General features: G+C 55.2%; 33 non-coding genes across 33 annotated transcripts; 7 read left to right on the forward strand and 26 right to left on the reverse strand.

The window, feature by feature from the left end:
• Positions 1-137: 137 nt before the first annotated feature.
• On the reverse strand, positions 138-208 carry Trnag-gcc. Its single transcript has one exon. It is a non-coding gene; the product is annotated as a tRNA-Gly (tRNA).
• Positions 209-533: 325 nt separating this feature from the next.
• Trnag-ucc lies at positions 534-605 on the forward strand. Its single transcript has one exon. It is a non-coding gene; the product is annotated as a tRNA-Gly (tRNA).
• A 598-nt stretch (positions 606-1,203) lies between these two features.
• Trnai-aau lies at positions 1,204-1,277 on the reverse strand. The gene has a single exon. It is a non-coding gene; the product is annotated as a tRNA-Ile (tRNA).
• A 198-nt stretch (positions 1,278-1,475) lies between these two features.
• On the reverse strand, positions 1,476-1,547 carry Trnae-uuc. The gene has a single exon. It is a non-coding gene; the product is annotated as a tRNA-Glu (tRNA).
• Positions 1,548-1,852: 305 nt separating this feature from the next.
• Trnam-cau lies at positions 1,853-1,925 on the reverse strand. Its single transcript has one exon. It is a non-coding gene; the product is annotated as a tRNA-Met (tRNA).
• Positions 1,926-2,305: 380 nt separating this feature from the next.
• On the reverse strand, positions 2,306-2,376 carry Trnag-gcc. Its single transcript has one exon. It is a non-coding gene; the product is annotated as a tRNA-Gly (tRNA).
• A 325-nt stretch (positions 2,377-2,701) lies between these two features.
• On the forward strand, positions 2,702-2,773 carry Trnag-ucc. The gene has a single exon. It is a non-coding gene; the product is annotated as a tRNA-Gly (tRNA).
• A 598-nt stretch (positions 2,774-3,371) lies between these two features.
• Trnai-aau lies at positions 3,372-3,445 on the reverse strand. The gene has a single exon. It is a non-coding gene; the product is annotated as a tRNA-Ile (tRNA).
• A 198-nt stretch (positions 3,446-3,643) lies between these two features.
• On the reverse strand, positions 3,644-3,715 carry Trnae-uuc. The gene has a single exon. It is a non-coding gene; the product is annotated as a tRNA-Glu (tRNA).
• A 305-nt stretch (positions 3,716-4,020) lies between these two features.
• Trnam-cau lies at positions 4,021-4,093 on the reverse strand. The gene has a single exon. It is a non-coding gene; the product is annotated as a tRNA-Met (tRNA).
• A 380-nt stretch (positions 4,094-4,473) lies between these two features.
• Positions 4,474-4,544, reverse strand: Trnag-gcc. Its single transcript has one exon. It is a non-coding gene; the product is annotated as a tRNA-Gly (tRNA).
• A 325-nt stretch (positions 4,545-4,869) lies between these two features.
• Trnag-ucc lies at positions 4,870-4,941 on the forward strand. The gene has a single exon. It is a non-coding gene; the product is annotated as a tRNA-Gly (tRNA).
• Positions 4,942-5,539: 598 nt separating this feature from the next.
• On the reverse strand, positions 5,540-5,613 carry Trnai-aau. Its single transcript has one exon. It is a non-coding gene; the product is annotated as a tRNA-Ile (tRNA).
• Positions 5,614-5,811: 198 nt separating this feature from the next.
• On the reverse strand, positions 5,812-5,883 carry Trnae-uuc. The gene has a single exon. It is a non-coding gene; the product is annotated as a tRNA-Glu (tRNA).
• Positions 5,884-6,188: 305 nt separating this feature from the next.
• Trnam-cau lies at positions 6,189-6,261 on the reverse strand. Its single transcript has one exon. It is a non-coding gene; the product is annotated as a tRNA-Met (tRNA).
• Positions 6,262-6,641: 380 nt separating this feature from the next.
• Trnag-gcc lies at positions 6,642-6,712 on the reverse strand. Its single transcript has one exon. It is a non-coding gene; the product is annotated as a tRNA-Gly (tRNA).
• Positions 6,713-7,037: 325 nt separating this feature from the next.
• On the forward strand, positions 7,038-7,109 carry Trnag-ucc. The gene has a single exon. It is a non-coding gene; the product is annotated as a tRNA-Gly (tRNA).
• Positions 7,110-7,707: 598 nt separating this feature from the next.
• Positions 7,708-7,781, reverse strand: Trnai-aau. Its single transcript has one exon. It is a non-coding gene; the product is annotated as a tRNA-Ile (tRNA).
• Positions 7,782-7,979: 198 nt separating this feature from the next.
• On the reverse strand, positions 7,980-8,051 carry Trnae-uuc. Its single transcript has one exon. It is a non-coding gene; the product is annotated as a tRNA-Glu (tRNA).
• Positions 8,052-8,356: 305 nt separating this feature from the next.
• Positions 8,357-8,429, reverse strand: Trnam-cau. The gene has a single exon. It is a non-coding gene; the product is annotated as a tRNA-Met (tRNA).
• Positions 8,430-8,809: 380 nt separating this feature from the next.
• On the reverse strand, positions 8,810-8,880 carry Trnag-gcc. Its single transcript has one exon. It is a non-coding gene; the product is annotated as a tRNA-Gly (tRNA).
• A 325-nt stretch (positions 8,881-9,205) lies between these two features.
• Positions 9,206-9,277, forward strand: Trnag-ucc. The gene has a single exon. It is a non-coding gene; the product is annotated as a tRNA-Gly (tRNA).
• Positions 9,278-9,875: 598 nt separating this feature from the next.
• Positions 9,876-9,949, reverse strand: Trnai-aau. The gene has a single exon. It is a non-coding gene; the product is annotated as a tRNA-Ile (tRNA).
• Positions 9,950-10,147: 198 nt separating this feature from the next.
• Positions 10,148-10,219, reverse strand: Trnae-uuc. The gene has a single exon. It is a non-coding gene; the product is annotated as a tRNA-Glu (tRNA).
• Positions 10,220-10,524: 305 nt separating this feature from the next.
• On the reverse strand, positions 10,525-10,597 carry Trnam-cau. The gene has a single exon. It is a non-coding gene; the product is annotated as a tRNA-Met (tRNA).
• Positions 10,598-10,977: 380 nt separating this feature from the next.
• On the reverse strand, positions 10,978-11,048 carry Trnag-gcc. Its single transcript has one exon. It is a non-coding gene; the product is annotated as a tRNA-Gly (tRNA).
• Positions 11,049-11,373: 325 nt separating this feature from the next.
• Trnag-ucc lies at positions 11,374-11,445 on the forward strand. The gene has a single exon. It is a non-coding gene; the product is annotated as a tRNA-Gly (tRNA).
• Positions 11,446-12,043: 598 nt separating this feature from the next.
• On the reverse strand, positions 12,044-12,117 carry Trnai-aau. The gene has a single exon. It is a non-coding gene; the product is annotated as a tRNA-Ile (tRNA).
• A 198-nt stretch (positions 12,118-12,315) lies between these two features.
• Positions 12,316-12,387, reverse strand: Trnae-uuc. The gene has a single exon. It is a non-coding gene; the product is annotated as a tRNA-Glu (tRNA).
• Positions 12,388-12,692: 305 nt separating this feature from the next.
• On the reverse strand, positions 12,693-12,765 carry Trnam-cau. The gene has a single exon. It is a non-coding gene; the product is annotated as a tRNA-Met (tRNA).
• A 380-nt stretch (positions 12,766-13,145) lies between these two features.
• Positions 13,146-13,216, reverse strand: Trnag-gcc. Its single transcript has one exon. It is a non-coding gene; the product is annotated as a tRNA-Gly (tRNA).
• Positions 13,217-13,540: 324 nt separating this feature from the next.
• Positions 13,541-13,612, forward strand: Trnag-ucc. Its single transcript has one exon. It is a non-coding gene; the product is annotated as a tRNA-Gly (tRNA).
• Positions 13,613-14,210: 598 nt separating this feature from the next.
• On the reverse strand, positions 14,211-14,284 carry Trnai-aau. Its single transcript has one exon. It is a non-coding gene; the product is annotated as a tRNA-Ile (tRNA).
• Positions 14,285-14,384: the final 100 nt, after the last annotated feature.

The following is a 14,384-nucleotide window of genomic DNA, read 5'->3' on the forward strand; positions in this document are numbered from 1 at the left end:
TGCGAGCGTCCTAGTGGGGACCGGCGAGTGCTGCGTTCTCGGTTCTTCTCAAGGGAATCCAGCTATATATTCTTGCGGATCGTGCATCTCAAGCGCGCAAGCCACACGGCAGCATTATCGCGGGAAAAGCAAAATGATGCATCGGCCGGGAATCGAACCCGGGCCGCCCGCGTGGCAGGCGAGCATTCTACCACTGAACCACCGATGCTGGGGCCAGCGGCAACTTCACGCTGCTTCCCGAGCAGATGTCTCAAGGGAAAGTGGGACTGCCGTCAAGCGCCGTAGCATTCTGTGGAGAAGATGCTGCAGACGCTGAATCCTGCACTGCACTGCTTAAAAATGCCGCCAGAACGCGGTCCTCGCCGGCGCCGACTCTTGCCAAAGGATGCGAAATGTGCGCGGATACGCTGTCCGAATGCGTCTGGATGTGCTCCCCTAGCCTACCTCGAAATGCGCCTGCCAGGTACGATCACCTTCGGCCGCTGCCGACAGGCGGGAAGCCGACACAGCGCGGAGGCGGGGCGCTCGCTTGTGCGGTGGTGGTGTAATGGTCAGCATAGTTGCCTTCCAAGCAGTTGATCCGGGTTCGATTCCCGGCCACCGCAGCAGGCTTTTAATTTCGCGTATGAGTACTTTTGCCACGCGCTCTTAAATTATTGTTTTTCCGGCCTCCTACTCGCTGCATACCAGCCCTTAGTGTGTCTCGACTTGTCTCGACTTTGCTCGGCTGACGCGAGAGCTGACGCTCTCAAATCGGCCTATATCAAAACGACAAGCACGAGAAACGACTGAGAGAGGTAAAGAGAGGTGAGGCTAGGCGATGGACACACAGCACGCCCCCTTCATTTCACGGTGGCGTCTCCCTGACCGAATCGGGCTGCAGCTCCGAAAACTAAGGAGAAACAAAAATAGGAAGTAAAACTGCCAATAGTACCCTGTGTTCCCATGCGCTCACCCGCCCAAGTACTGACAGGGGCCAAAGTGGTTGCGCATCGGCAATCGGACATTTTCTTTCATTTTCTCTTTATCGGTTGAGAACCAGTGTATTCAAGATATTATGGCCATTGCCGAGTGAATGATGTAGCGCTTCCCGACGAGTCGGGTTCGGATCCTCTGTCAACTTCCACGCAGGGTGATGATCTTTTGGTCATCACACTCGCCAGCTGAAATCGGCGCTGCCTTTTCGTAGTAGTAAAAGAGCAGTGGCCCGTGGGGGGATCGAACCCACGACCTTCGCGTTATTAGCACGACGCTCTAACCAACTGAGCTAACGGGCCCCAGCAGATGCAGTTGCTCAGCCCTACGCTGGAAACTGGTGGCATGAAGCCGTACACCATTTCTATGGTCGTCGTGCGTCTGCTTCCCTAGTCTATATTCTGCTGACGGTCACGAAACAGTAGCTATATTGCGAGCAGGACGGGAAACGGCCGCTCGGACAGCTCAAACTTGTCACGACTCGTGTGGAAAAAATTCCGTTCCGGTACCGGGAATCGAACCCGGGCCTCCTGGGTGAAAGCCAGGTATCCTAGCCACTAGACCACACCGGATGCGGCCGTTTCGTTCGACCGTTCGTACGGTCGCTTGTCGCATTTCGTGTCGAGTGCCGCGTCGGCGCCCTTCTCTCTTTGCGAGCATCTTTGCACAGACTGACTGGCAAGGCGCGCACCTCAAACGCCGCAGAGCAATGCTTTTGGCTTCATGCTCTGCTGGGAGAAGAGGAAAAGGGAAGCTGTAAGTAGCAATAACAGGAGGTAAACATTTTCCCGCTGAAGCGTTGAAAAGTTGTGGATAACAAACAAGAACTACGTTGGCGCCCTAGCAACAGCGCCACCATCAGTCACAGAAAATTAAATGCCCCGGGTGAGGATCGAACTCACGACCTTAAGATTATGAGACTTACGCGCTGCCTACTGCGCTACCGAGGCACGGGTGCACCACTGGTCCTGGAAACTGGGTAAATACCGTACCCAATATTAGACGTAGAGACACTGTACTTCCTGGGTAACGTGTTCTGTTGCTACACGCGCACTGCCGGCCCAGTTGATTGCGGTGTTGCTGCAGCTGTTGCAACGATAGGCAGCACTCCTTGTCGTTAAAGCTCAGTGCCTCGGAGGCACCTGGACACAGCAACTTGTGAGGCCAAGCCGACGCTAGTCTGCAGAACATCATGCGAGCGTCCTAGTGGGGACCGGCGAGTGCTGCGTTCTCGGTTCTTCTCAAGGGAATCCAGCTATATATTCTTGCGGATCGTGCATCTCAAGCGCGCAAGCCACACGGCAGCATTATCGCGGGAAAAGCAAAATGATGCATCGGCCGGGAATCGAACCCGGGCCGCCCGCGTGGCAGGCGAGCATTCTACCACTGAACCACCGATGCTGGGGCCAGCGGCAACTTCACGCTGCTTCCCGAGCAGATGTCTCAAGGGAAAGTGGGACTGCCGTCAAGCGCCGTAGCATTCTGTGGAGAAGATGCTGCAGACGCTGAATCCTGCACTGCACTGCTTAAAAATGCCGCCAGAACGCGGTCCTCGCCGGCGCCGACTCTTGCCAAAGGATGCGAAATGTGCGCGGATACGCTGTCCGAATGCGTCTGGATGTGCTCCCCTAGCCTACCTCGAAATGCGCCTGCCAGGTACGATCACCTTCGGCCGCTGCCGACAGGCGGGAAGCCGACACAGCGCGGAGGCGGGGCGCTCGCTTGTGCGGTGGTGGTGTAATGGTCAGCATAGTTGCCTTCCAAGCAGTTGATCCGGGTTCGATTCCCGGCCACCGCAGCAGGCTTTTAATTTCGCGTATGAGTACTTTTGCCACGCGCTCTTAAATTATTGTTTTTCCGGCCTCCTACTCGCTGCATACCAGCCCTTAGTGTGTCTCGACTTGTCTCGACTTTGCTCGGCTGACGCGAGAGCTGACGCTCTCAAATCGGCCTATATCAAAACGACAAGCACGAGAAACGACTGAGAGAGGTAAAGAGAGGTGAGGCTAGGCGATGGACACACAGCACGCCCCCTTCATTTCACGGTGGCGTCTCCCTGACCGAATCGGGCTGCAGCTCCGAAAACTAAGGAGAAACAAAAATAGGAAGTAAAACTGCCAATAGTACCCTGTGTTCCCATGCGCTCACCCGCCCAAGTACTGACAGGGGCCAAAGTGGTTGCGCATCGGCAATCGGACATTTTCTTTCATTTTCTCTTTATCGGTTGAGAACCAGTGTATTCAAGATATTATGGCCATTGCCGAGTGAATGATGTAGCGCTTCCCGACGAGTCGGGTTCGGATCCTCTGTCAACTTCCACGCAGGGTGATGATCTTTTGGTCATCACACTCGCCAGCTGAAATCGGCGCTGCCTTTTCGTAGTAGTAAAAGAGCAGTGGCCCGTGGGGGGATCGAACCCACGACCTTCGCGTTATTAGCACGACGCTCTAACCAACTGAGCTAACGGGCCCCAGCAGATGCAGTTGCTCAGCCCTACGCTGGAAACTGGTGGCATGAAGCCGTACACCATTTCTATGGTCGTCGTGCGTCTGCTTCCCTAGTCTATATTCTGCTGACGGTCACGAAACAGTAGCTATATTGCGAGCAGGACGGGAAACGGCCGCTCGGACAGCTCAAACTTGTCACGACTCGTGTGGAAAAAATTCCGTTCCGGTACCGGGAATCGAACCCGGGCCTCCTGGGTGAAAGCCAGGTATCCTAGCCACTAGACCACACCGGATGCGGCCGTTTCGTTCGACCGTTCGTACGGTCGCTTGTCGCATTTCGTGTCGAGTGCCGCGTCGGCGCCCTTCTCTCTTTGCGAGCATCTTTGCACAGACTGACTGGCAAGGCGCGCACCTCAAACGCCGCAGAGCAATGCTTTTGGCTTCATGCTCTGCTGGGAGAAGAGGAAAAGGGAAGCTGTAAGTAGCAATAACAGGAGGTAAACATTTTCCCGCTGAAGCGTTGAAAAGTTGTGGATAACAAACAAGAACTACGTTGGCGCCCTAGCAACAGCGCCACCATCAGTCACAGAAAATTAAATGCCCCGGGTGAGGATCGAACTCACGACCTTAAGATTATGAGACTTACGCGCTGCCTACTGCGCTACCGAGGCACGGGTGCACCACTGGTCCTGGAAACTGGGTAAATACCGTACCCAATATTAGACGTAGAGACACTGTACTTCCTGGGTAACGTGTTCTGTTGCTACACGCGCACTGCCGGCCCAGTTGATTGCGGTGTTGCTGCAGCTGTTGCAACGATAGGCAGCACTCCTTGTCGTTAAAGCTCAGTGCCTCGGAGGCACCTGGACACAGCAACTTGTGAGGCCAAGCCGACGCTAGTCTGCAGAACATCATGCGAGCGTCCTAGTGGGGACCGGCGAGTGCTGCGTTCTCGGTTCTTCTCAAGGGAATCCAGCTATATATTCTTGCGGATCGTGCATCTCAAGCGCGCAAGCCACACGGCAGCATTATCGCGGGAAAAGCAAAATGATGCATCGGCCGGGAATCGAACCCGGGCCGCCCGCGTGGCAGGCGAGCATTCTACCACTGAACCACCGATGCTGGGGCCAGCGGCAACTTCACGCTGCTTCCCGAGCAGATGTCTCAAGGGAAAGTGGGACTGCCGTCAAGCGCCGTAGCATTCTGTGGAGAAGATGCTGCAGACGCTGAATCCTGCACTGCACTGCTTAAAAATGCCGCCAGAACGCGGTCCTCGCCGGCGCCGACTCTTGCCAAAGGATGCGAAATGTGCGCGGATACGCTGTCCGAATGCGTCTGGATGTGCTCCCCTAGCCTACCTCGAAATGCGCCTGCCAGGTACGATCACCTTCGGCCGCTGCCGACAGGCGGGAAGCCGACACAGCGCGGAGGCGGGGCGCTCGCTTGTGCGGTGGTGGTGTAATGGTCAGCATAGTTGCCTTCCAAGCAGTTGATCCGGGTTCGATTCCCGGCCACCGCAGCAGGCTTTTAATTTCGCGTATGAGTACTTTTGCCACGCGCTCTTAAATTATTGTTTTTCCGGCCTCCTACTCGCTGCATACCAGCCCTTAGTGTGTCTCGACTTGTCTCGACTTTGCTCGGCTGACGCGAGAGCTGACGCTCTCAAATCGGCCTATATCAAAACGACAAGCACGAGAAACGACTGAGAGAGGTAAAGAGAGGTGAGGCTAGGCGATGGACACACAGCACGCCCCCTTCATTTCACGGTGGCGTCTCCCTGACCGAATCGGGCTGCAGCTCCGAAAACTAAGGAGAAACAAAAATAGGAAGTAAAACTGCCAATAGTACCCTGTGTTCCCATGCGCTCACCCGCCCAAGTACTGACAGGGGCCAAAGTGGTTGCGCATCGGCAATCGGACATTTTCTTTCATTTTCTCTTTATCGGTTGAGAACCAGTGTATTCAAGATATTATGGCCATTGCCGAGTGAATGATGTAGCGCTTCCCGACGAGTCGGGTTCGGATCCTCTGTCAACTTCCACGCAGGGTGATGATCTTTTGGTCATCACACTCGCCAGCTGAAATCGGCGCTGCCTTTTCGTAGTAGTAAAAGAGCAGTGGCCCGTGGGGGGATCGAACCCACGACCTTCGCGTTATTAGCACGACGCTCTAACCAACTGAGCTAACGGGCCCCAGCAGATGCAGTTGCTCAGCCCTACGCTGGAAACTGGTGGCATGAAGCCGTACACCATTTCTATGGTCGTCGTGCGTCTGCTTCCCTAGTCTATATTCTGCTGACGGTCACGAAACAGTAGCTATATTGCGAGCAGGACGGGAAACGGCCGCTCGGACAGCTCAAACTTGTCACGACTCGTGTGGAAAAAATTCCGTTCCGGTACCGGGAATCGAACCCGGGCCTCCTGGGTGAAAGCCAGGTATCCTAGCCACTAGACCACACCGGATGCGGCCGTTTCGTTCGACCGTTCGTACGGTCGCTTGTCGCATTTCGTGTCGAGTGCCGCGTCGGCGCCCTTCTCTCTTTGCGAGCATCTTTGCACAGACTGACTGGCAAGGCGCGCACCTCAAACGCCGCAGAGCAATGCTTTTGGCTTCATGCTCTGCTGGGAGAAGAGGAAAAGGGAAGCTGTAAGTAGCAATAACAGGAGGTAAACATTTTCCCGCTGAAGCGTTGAAAAGTTGTGGATAACAAACAAGAACTACGTTGGCGCCCTAGCAACAGCGCCACCATCAGTCACAGAAAATTAAATGCCCCGGGTGAGGATCGAACTCACGACCTTAAGATTATGAGACTTACGCGCTGCCTACTGCGCTACCGAGGCACGGGTGCACCACTGGTCCTGGAAACTGGGTAAATACCGTACCCAATATTAGACGTAGAGACACTGTACTTCCTGGGTAACGTGTTCTGTTGCTACACGCGCACTGCCGGCCCAGTTGATTGCGGTGTTGCTGCAGCTGTTGCAACGATAGGCAGCACTCCTTGTCGTTAAAGCTCAGTGCCTCGGAGGCACCTGGACACAGCAACTTGTGAGGCCAAGCCGACGCTAGTCTGCAGAACATCATGCGAGCGTCCTAGTGGGGACCGGCGAGTGCTGCGTTCTCGGTTCTTCTCAAGGGAATCCAGCTATATATTCTTGCGGATCGTGCATCTCAAGCGCGCAAGCCACACGGCAGCATTATCGCGGGAAAAGCAAAATGATGCATCGGCCGGGAATCGAACCCGGGCCGCCCGCGTGGCAGGCGAGCATTCTACCACTGAACCACCGATGCTGGGGCCAGCGGCAACTTCACGCTGCTTCCCGAGCAGATGTCTCAAGGGAAAGTGGGACTGCCGTCAAGCGCCGTAGCATTCTGTGGAGAAGATGCTGCAGACGCTGAATCCTGCACTGCACTGCTTAAAAATGCCGCCAGAACGCGGTCCTCGCCGGCGCCGACTCTTGCCAAAGGATGCGAAATGTGCGCGGATACGCTGTCCGAATGCGTCTGGATGTGCTCCCCTAGCCTACCTCGAAATGCGCCTGCCAGGTACGATCACCTTCGGCCGCTGCCGACAGGCGGGAAGCCGACACAGCGCGGAGGCGGGGCGCTCGCTTGTGCGGTGGTGGTGTAATGGTCAGCATAGTTGCCTTCCAAGCAGTTGATCCGGGTTCGATTCCCGGCCACCGCAGCAGGCTTTTAATTTCGCGTATGAGTACTTTTGCCACGCGCTCTTAAATTATTGTTTTTCCGGCCTCCTACTCGCTGCATACCAGCCCTTAGTGTGTCTCGACTTGTCTCGACTTTGCTCGGCTGACGCGAGAGCTGACGCTCTCAAATCGGCCTATATCAAAACGACAAGCACGAGAAACGACTGAGAGAGGTAAAGAGAGGTGAGGCTAGGCGATGGACACACAGCACGCCCCCTTCATTTCACGGTGGCGTCTCCCTGACCGAATCGGGCTGCAGCTCCGAAAACTAAGGAGAAACAAAAATAGGAAGTAAAACTGCCAATAGTACCCTGTGTTCCCATGCGCTCACCCGCCCAAGTACTGACAGGGGCCAAAGTGGTTGCGCATCGGCAATCGGACATTTTCTTTCATTTTCTCTTTATCGGTTGAGAACCAGTGTATTCAAGATATTATGGCCATTGCCGAGTGAATGATGTAGCGCTTCCCGACGAGTCGGGTTCGGATCCTCTGTCAACTTCCACGCAGGGTGATGATCTTTTGGTCATCACACTCGCCAGCTGAAATCGGCGCTGCCTTTTCGTAGTAGTAAAAGAGCAGTGGCCCGTGGGGGGATCGAACCCACGACCTTCGCGTTATTAGCACGACGCTCTAACCAACTGAGCTAACGGGCCCCAGCAGATGCAGTTGCTCAGCCCTACGCTGGAAACTGGTGGCATGAAGCCGTACACCATTTCTATGGTCGTCGTGCGTCTGCTTCCCTAGTCTATATTCTGCTGACGGTCACGAAACAGTAGCTATATTGCGAGCAGGACGGGAAACGGCCGCTCGGACAGCTCAAACTTGTCACGACTCGTGTGGAAAAAATTCCGTTCCGGTACCGGGAATCGAACCCGGGCCTCCTGGGTGAAAGCCAGGTATCCTAGCCACTAGACCACACCGGATGCGGCCGTTTCGTTCGACCGTTCGTACGGTCGCTTGTCGCATTTCGTGTCGAGTGCCGCGTCGGCGCCCTTCTCTCTTTGCGAGCATCTTTGCACAGACTGACTGGCAAGGCGCGCACCTCAAACGCCGCAGAGCAATGCTTTTGGCTTCATGCTCTGCTGGGAGAAGAGGAAAAGGGAAGCTGTAAGTAGCAATAACAGGAGGTAAACATTTTCCCGCTGAAGCGTTGAAAAGTTGTGGATAACAAACAAGAACTACGTTGGCGCCCTAGCAACAGCGCCACCATCAGTCACAGAAAATTAAATGCCCCGGGTGAGGATCGAACTCACGACCTTAAGATTATGAGACTTACGCGCTGCCTACTGCGCTACCGAGGCACGGGTGCACCACTGGTCCTGGAAACTGGGTAAATACCGTACCCAATATTAGACGTAGAGACACTGTACTTCCTGGGTAACGTGTTCTGTTGCTACACGCGCACTGCCGGCCCAGTTGATTGCGGTGTTGCTGCAGCTGTTGCAACGATAGGCAGCACTCCTTGTCGTTAAAGCTCAGTGCCTCGGAGGCACCTGGACACAGCAACTTGTGAGGCCAAGCCGACGCTAGTCTGCAGAACATCATGCGAGCGTCCTAGTGGGGACCGGCGAGTGCTGCGTTCTCGGTTCTTCTCAAGGGAATCCAGCTATATATTCTTGCGGATCGTGCATCTCAAGCGCGCAAGCCACACGGCAGCATTATCGCGGGAAAAGCAAAATGATGCATCGGCCGGGAATCGAACCCGGGCCGCCCGCGTGGCAGGCGAGCATTCTACCACTGAACCACCGATGCTGGGGCCAGCGGCAACTTCACGCTGCTTCCCGAGCAGATGTCTCAAGGGAAAGTGGGACTGCCGTCAAGCGCCGTAGCATTCTGTGGAGAAGATGCTGCAGACGCTGAATCCTGCACTGCACTGCTTAAAAATGCCGCCAGAACGCGGTCCTCGCCGGCGCCGACTCTTGCCAAAGGATGCGAAATGTGCGCGGATACGCTGTCCGAATGCGTCTGGATGTGCTCCCCTAGCCTACCTCGAAATGCGCCTGCCAGGTACGATCACCTTCGGCCGCTGCCGACAGGCGGGAAGCCGACACAGCGCGGAGGCGGGGCGCTCGCTTGTGCGGTGGTGGTGTAATGGTCAGCATAGTTGCCTTCCAAGCAGTTGATCCGGGTTCGATTCCCGGCCACCGCAGCAGGCTTTTAATTTCGCGTATGAGTACTTTTGCCACGCGCTCTTAAATTATTGTTTTTCCGGCCTCCTACTCGCTGCATACCAGCCCTTAGTGTGTCTCGACTTGTCTCGACTTTGCTCGGCTGACGCGAGAGCTGACGCTCTCAAATCGGCCTATATCAAAACGACAAGCACGAGAAACGACTGAGAGAGGTAAAGAGAGGTGAGGCTAGGCGATGGACACACAGCACGCCCCCTTCATTTCACGGTGGCGTCTCCCTGACCGAATCGGGCTGCAGCTCCGAAAACTAAGGAGAAACAAAAATAGGAAGTAAAACTGCCAATAGTACCCTGTGTTCCCATGCGCTCACCCGCCCAAGTACTGACAGGGGCCAAAGTGGTTGCGCATCGGCAATCGGACATTTTCTTTCATTTTCTCTTTATCGGTTGAGAACCAGTGTATTCAAGATATTATGGCCATTGCCGAGTGAATGATGTAGCGCTTCCCGACGAGTCGGGTTCGGATCCTCTGTCAACTTCCACGCAGGGTGATGATCTTTTGGTCATCACACTCGCCAGCTGAAATCGGCGCTGCCTTTTCGTAGTAGTAAAAGAGCAGTGGCCCGTGGGGGGATCGAACCCACGACCTTCGCGTTATTAGCACGACGCTCTAACCAACTGAGCTAACGGGCCCCAGCAGATGCAGTTGCTCAGCCCTACGCTGGAAACTGGTGGCATGAAGCCGTACACCATTTCTATGGTCGTCGTGCGTCTGCTTCCCTAGTCTATATTCTGCTGACGGTCACGAAACAGTAGCTATATTGCGAGCAGGACGGGAAACGGCCGCTCGGACAGCTCAAACTTGTCACGACTCGTGTGGAAAAAATTCCGTTCCGGTACCGGGAATCGAACCCGGGCCTCCTGGGTGAAAGCCAGGTATCCTAGCCACTAGACCACACCGGATGCGGCCGTTTCGTTCGACCGTTCGTACGGTCGCTTGTCGCATTTCGTGTCGAGTGCCGCGTCGGCGCCCTTCTCTCTTTGCGAGCATCTTTGCACAGACTGACTGGCAAGGCGCGCACCTCAAACGCCGCAGAGCAATGCTTTTGGCTTCATGCTCTGCTGGGAGAAGAGGAAAAGGGAAGCTGTAAGTAGCAATAACAGGAGGTAAACATTTTCCCGCTGAAGCGTTGAAAAGTTGTGGATAACAAACAAGAACTACGTTGGCGCCCTAGCAACAGCGCCACCATCAGTCACAGAAAATTAAATGCCCCGGGTGAGGATCGAACTCACGACCTTAAGATTATGAGACTTACGCGCTGCCTACTGCGCTACCGAGGCACGGGTGCACCACTGGTCCTGGAAACTGGGTAAATACCGTACCCAATATTAGACGTAGAGACACTGTACTTCCTGGGTAACGTGTTCTGTTGCTACACGCGCACTGCCGGCCCAGTTGATTGCGGTGTTGCTGCAGCTGTTGCAACGATAGGCAGCACTCCTTGTCGTTAAAGCTCAGTGCCTCGGAGGCACCTGGACACAGCAACTTGTGAGGCCAAGCCGACGCTAGTCTGCAGAACATCATGCGAGCGTCCTAGTGGGGACCGGCGAGTGCTGCGTTCTCGGTTCTTCTCAAGGGAATCCAGCTATATATTCTTGCGGATCGTGCATCTCAAGCGCGCAAGCCACACGGCAGCATTATCGCGGGAAAAGCAAAATGATGCATCGGCCGGGAATCGAACCCGGGCCGCCCGCGTGGCAGGCGAGCATTCTACCACTGAACCACCGATGCTGGGGCCAGCGGCAACTTCACGCTGCTTCCCGAGCAGATGTCTCAAGGGAAAGTGGGACTGCCGTCAAGCGCCGTAGCATTCTGTGGAGAAGATGCTGCAGACGCTGAATCCTGCACTGCACTGCTTAAAAATGCCGCCAGAACGCGGTCCTCGCCGGCGCCGACTCTTGCCAAAGGATGCGAAATGTGCGCGGATACGCTGTCCGAATGCGTCTGGATGTGCTCCCCTAGCCTACCTCGAAATGCGCCTGCCAGGTACGATCACCTTCGGCCGCTGCCGACAGGCGGGAAGCCGACACAGCGCGGAGGCGGGGCGCTCGCTTGTGCGGTGGTGGTGTAATGGTCAGCATAGTTGCCTTCCAAGCAGTTGATCCGGGTTCGATTCCCGGCCACCGCAGCAGGCTTTTAATTTCGCGTATGAGTACTTTTGCCACGCGCTCTTAAATTATTGTTTTTCCGGCCTCCTACTCGCTGCATACCAGCCCTTAGTGTGTCTCGACTTGTCTCGACTTTGCTCGGCTGACGCGAGAGCTGACGCTCTCAAATCGGCCTATATCAAAACGACAAGCACGAGAAACGACTGAGAGAGGTAAAGAGAGGTGAGGCTAGGCGATGGACACACAGCACGCCCCCTTCATTTCACGGTGGCGTCTCCCTGACCGAATCGGGCTGCAGCTCCGAAAACTAAGGAGAAACAAAAATAGGAAGTAAAACTGCCAATAGTACCCTGTGTTCCCATGCGCTCACCCGCCCAAGTACTGACAGGGGCCAAAGTGGTTGCGCATCGGCAATCGGACATTTTCTTTCATTTTCTCTTTATCGGTTGAGAACCAGTGTATTCAAGATATTATGGCCATTGCCGAGTGAATGATGTAGCGCTTCCCGACGAGTCGGGTTCGGATCCTCTGTCAACTTCCACGCAGGGTGATGATCTTTTGGTCATCACACTCGCCAGCTGAAATCGGCGCTGCCTTTTCGTAGTAGTAAAAGAGCAGTGGCCCGTGGGGGGATCGAACCCACGACCTTCGCGTTATTAGCACGACGCTCTAACCAACTGAGCTAACGGGCCCCAGCAGATGCAGTTGCTCAGCCCTACGCTGGAAACTGGTGGCATGAAGCCGTACACCATTTCTATGGTCGTCGTGCGTCTGCTTCCCTAGTCTATATTCTGCTGACGGTCACGAAACAGTAGCTATATTGCGAGCAGGACGGGAAACGGCCGCTCGGACAGCTCAAACTTGTCACGACTCGTGTGGAAAAAATTCCGTTCCGGTACCGGGAATCGAACCCGGGCCTCCTGGGTGAAAACCAGGTATCCTAGCCACTAGACCACACCGGATGCGGCCGTTTCGTTCGACCGTTCGTACGGTCGCTTGTCGCATTTCGTGTCGAGTGCCGCGTCGGCGCCCTTCTCTCTTTGCGAGCATCTTTGCACAGACTGACTGGCAAGGCGCGCACCTCAAACGCCGCAGAGCAATGCTTTTGGCTTCATGCTCTGCTGGGAGAAGAGGAAAAGGGAAGCTGTAAGTAGCAATAACAGGAGGTAAACATTTTCCCGCTGAAGCGTTGAAAAGTTGTGGATAACAAACAAGAACTACGTTGGCGCCCTAGCAACAGCGCCACCATCAGTCACAGAAAATTAAATGCCCCGGGTGAGGATCGAACTCACGACCTTAAGATTATGAGACTTACGCGCTGCCTACTGCGCTACCGAGGCACGGGTGCACCACTGGTCCTGGAAACTGGGTAAATACCGTACCCAATATTAGACGTAGAGACACTGTACTTCCTGGGTAACGTGTTCTGTTGCTACACGCGCACTGCCGGCCCAGTTGATTGCGGTGTTGCTGCAGCTGTTGCAACGATAGGCAGCACTCCTTGTCGTTAAAGCTCAGTGCCTCGGAGGCACCTGGACACAGCAACTTGTGAGGCCAAGCCGACGCTAGTCTGCAGAACATCATGCGAGCGTCCTAGTGGGGACCGGCGAGTGCTGCGTTCTCGGTTCTTCTCAAGGGAATCCAGCTATATATTCTTGCGGATCGTGCATCTCAAGCGCGCAAGCCACACGGCAGCATTATCGCGGGAAAAGCAAAATGATGCATCGGCCGGGAATCGAACCCGGGCCGCCCGCGTGGCAGGCGAGCATTCTACCACTGAACCACCGATGCTGGGGCCAGCGGCAACTTCACGCTGCTTCCCGAGCAGATGTCTCAAGGAAAGTGGGACTGCCGTCAAGCGCCGTAGCATTCTGTGGAGAAGATGCTGCAGACGCTGAATCCTGCACTGCACTGCTTAAAAATGCCGCCAGAACGCGGTCCTCGCCGGCGCCGACTCTTGCCAAAGGATGCGAAATGTGCGCGGATACGCTGTCCGAATGCGTCTGGATGTGCTCCCCTAGCCTACCTCGAAATGCGCCTGCCAGGTACGATCACCTTCGGCCGCTGCCGACAGGCGGGAAGCCGACACAGCGCGGAGGCGGGGCGCTCGCTTGTGCGGTGGTGGTGTAATGGTCAGCATAGTTGCCTTCCAAGCAGTTGATCCGGGTTCGATTCCCGGCCACCGCAGCAGGCTTTTAATTTCGCGTATGAGTACTTTTGCCACGCGCTCTTAAATTATTGTTTTTCCGGCCTCCTACTCGCTGCATACCAGCCCTTAGTGTGTCTCGACTTGTCTCGACTTTGCTCGGCTGACGCGAGAGCTGACGCTCTCAAATCGGCCTATATCAAAACGACAAGCACGAGAAACGACTGAGAGAGGTAAAGAGAGGTGAGGCTAGGCGATGGACACACAGCACGCCCCCTTCATTTCACGGTGGCGTCTCCCTGACCGAATCGGGCTGCAGCTCCGAAAACTAAGGAGAAACAAAAATAGGAAGTAAAACTGCCAATAGTACCCTGTGTTCCCATGCGCTCACCCGCCCAAGTACTGACAGGGGCCAAAGTGGTTGCGCATCGGCAATCGGACATTTTCTTTCATTTTCTCTTTATCGGTTGAGAACCAGTGTATTCAAGATATTATGGCCATTGCCGAGTGAATGATGTAGCGCTTCCCGACGAGTCGGGTTCGGATCCTCTGTCAACTTCCACGCAGGGTGATGATCTTTTGGTCATCACACTCGCCAGCTGAAATCGGCGCTGCCTTTTCGTAGTAGTAAAAGAGCAGTGGCCCGTGGGGGGATCGAACCCACGACCTTCGCGTTATTAGCACGACGCTCTAACCAACTGAGCTAACGGGCCCCAGCAGATGCCGTTGCTCAGCCCTACGCTGGAAACTGGTGGCATGAAGCCGTACACCATTTCTATGGTCGTCGTGCGTCTGCTTCCCTAGTCTATATTC

The sequence above is a fragment of the Schistocerca piceifrons genome, unplaced genomic scaffold (genome assembly GCF_021461385.2).
Source record: "Schistocerca piceifrons isolate TAMUIC-IGC-003096 unplaced genomic scaffold, iqSchPice1.1 HiC_scaffold_372, whole genome shotgun sequence".
NCBI lineage: Eukaryota > Metazoa > Arthropoda > Insecta > Orthoptera > Acrididae > Schistocerca > Schistocerca piceifrons.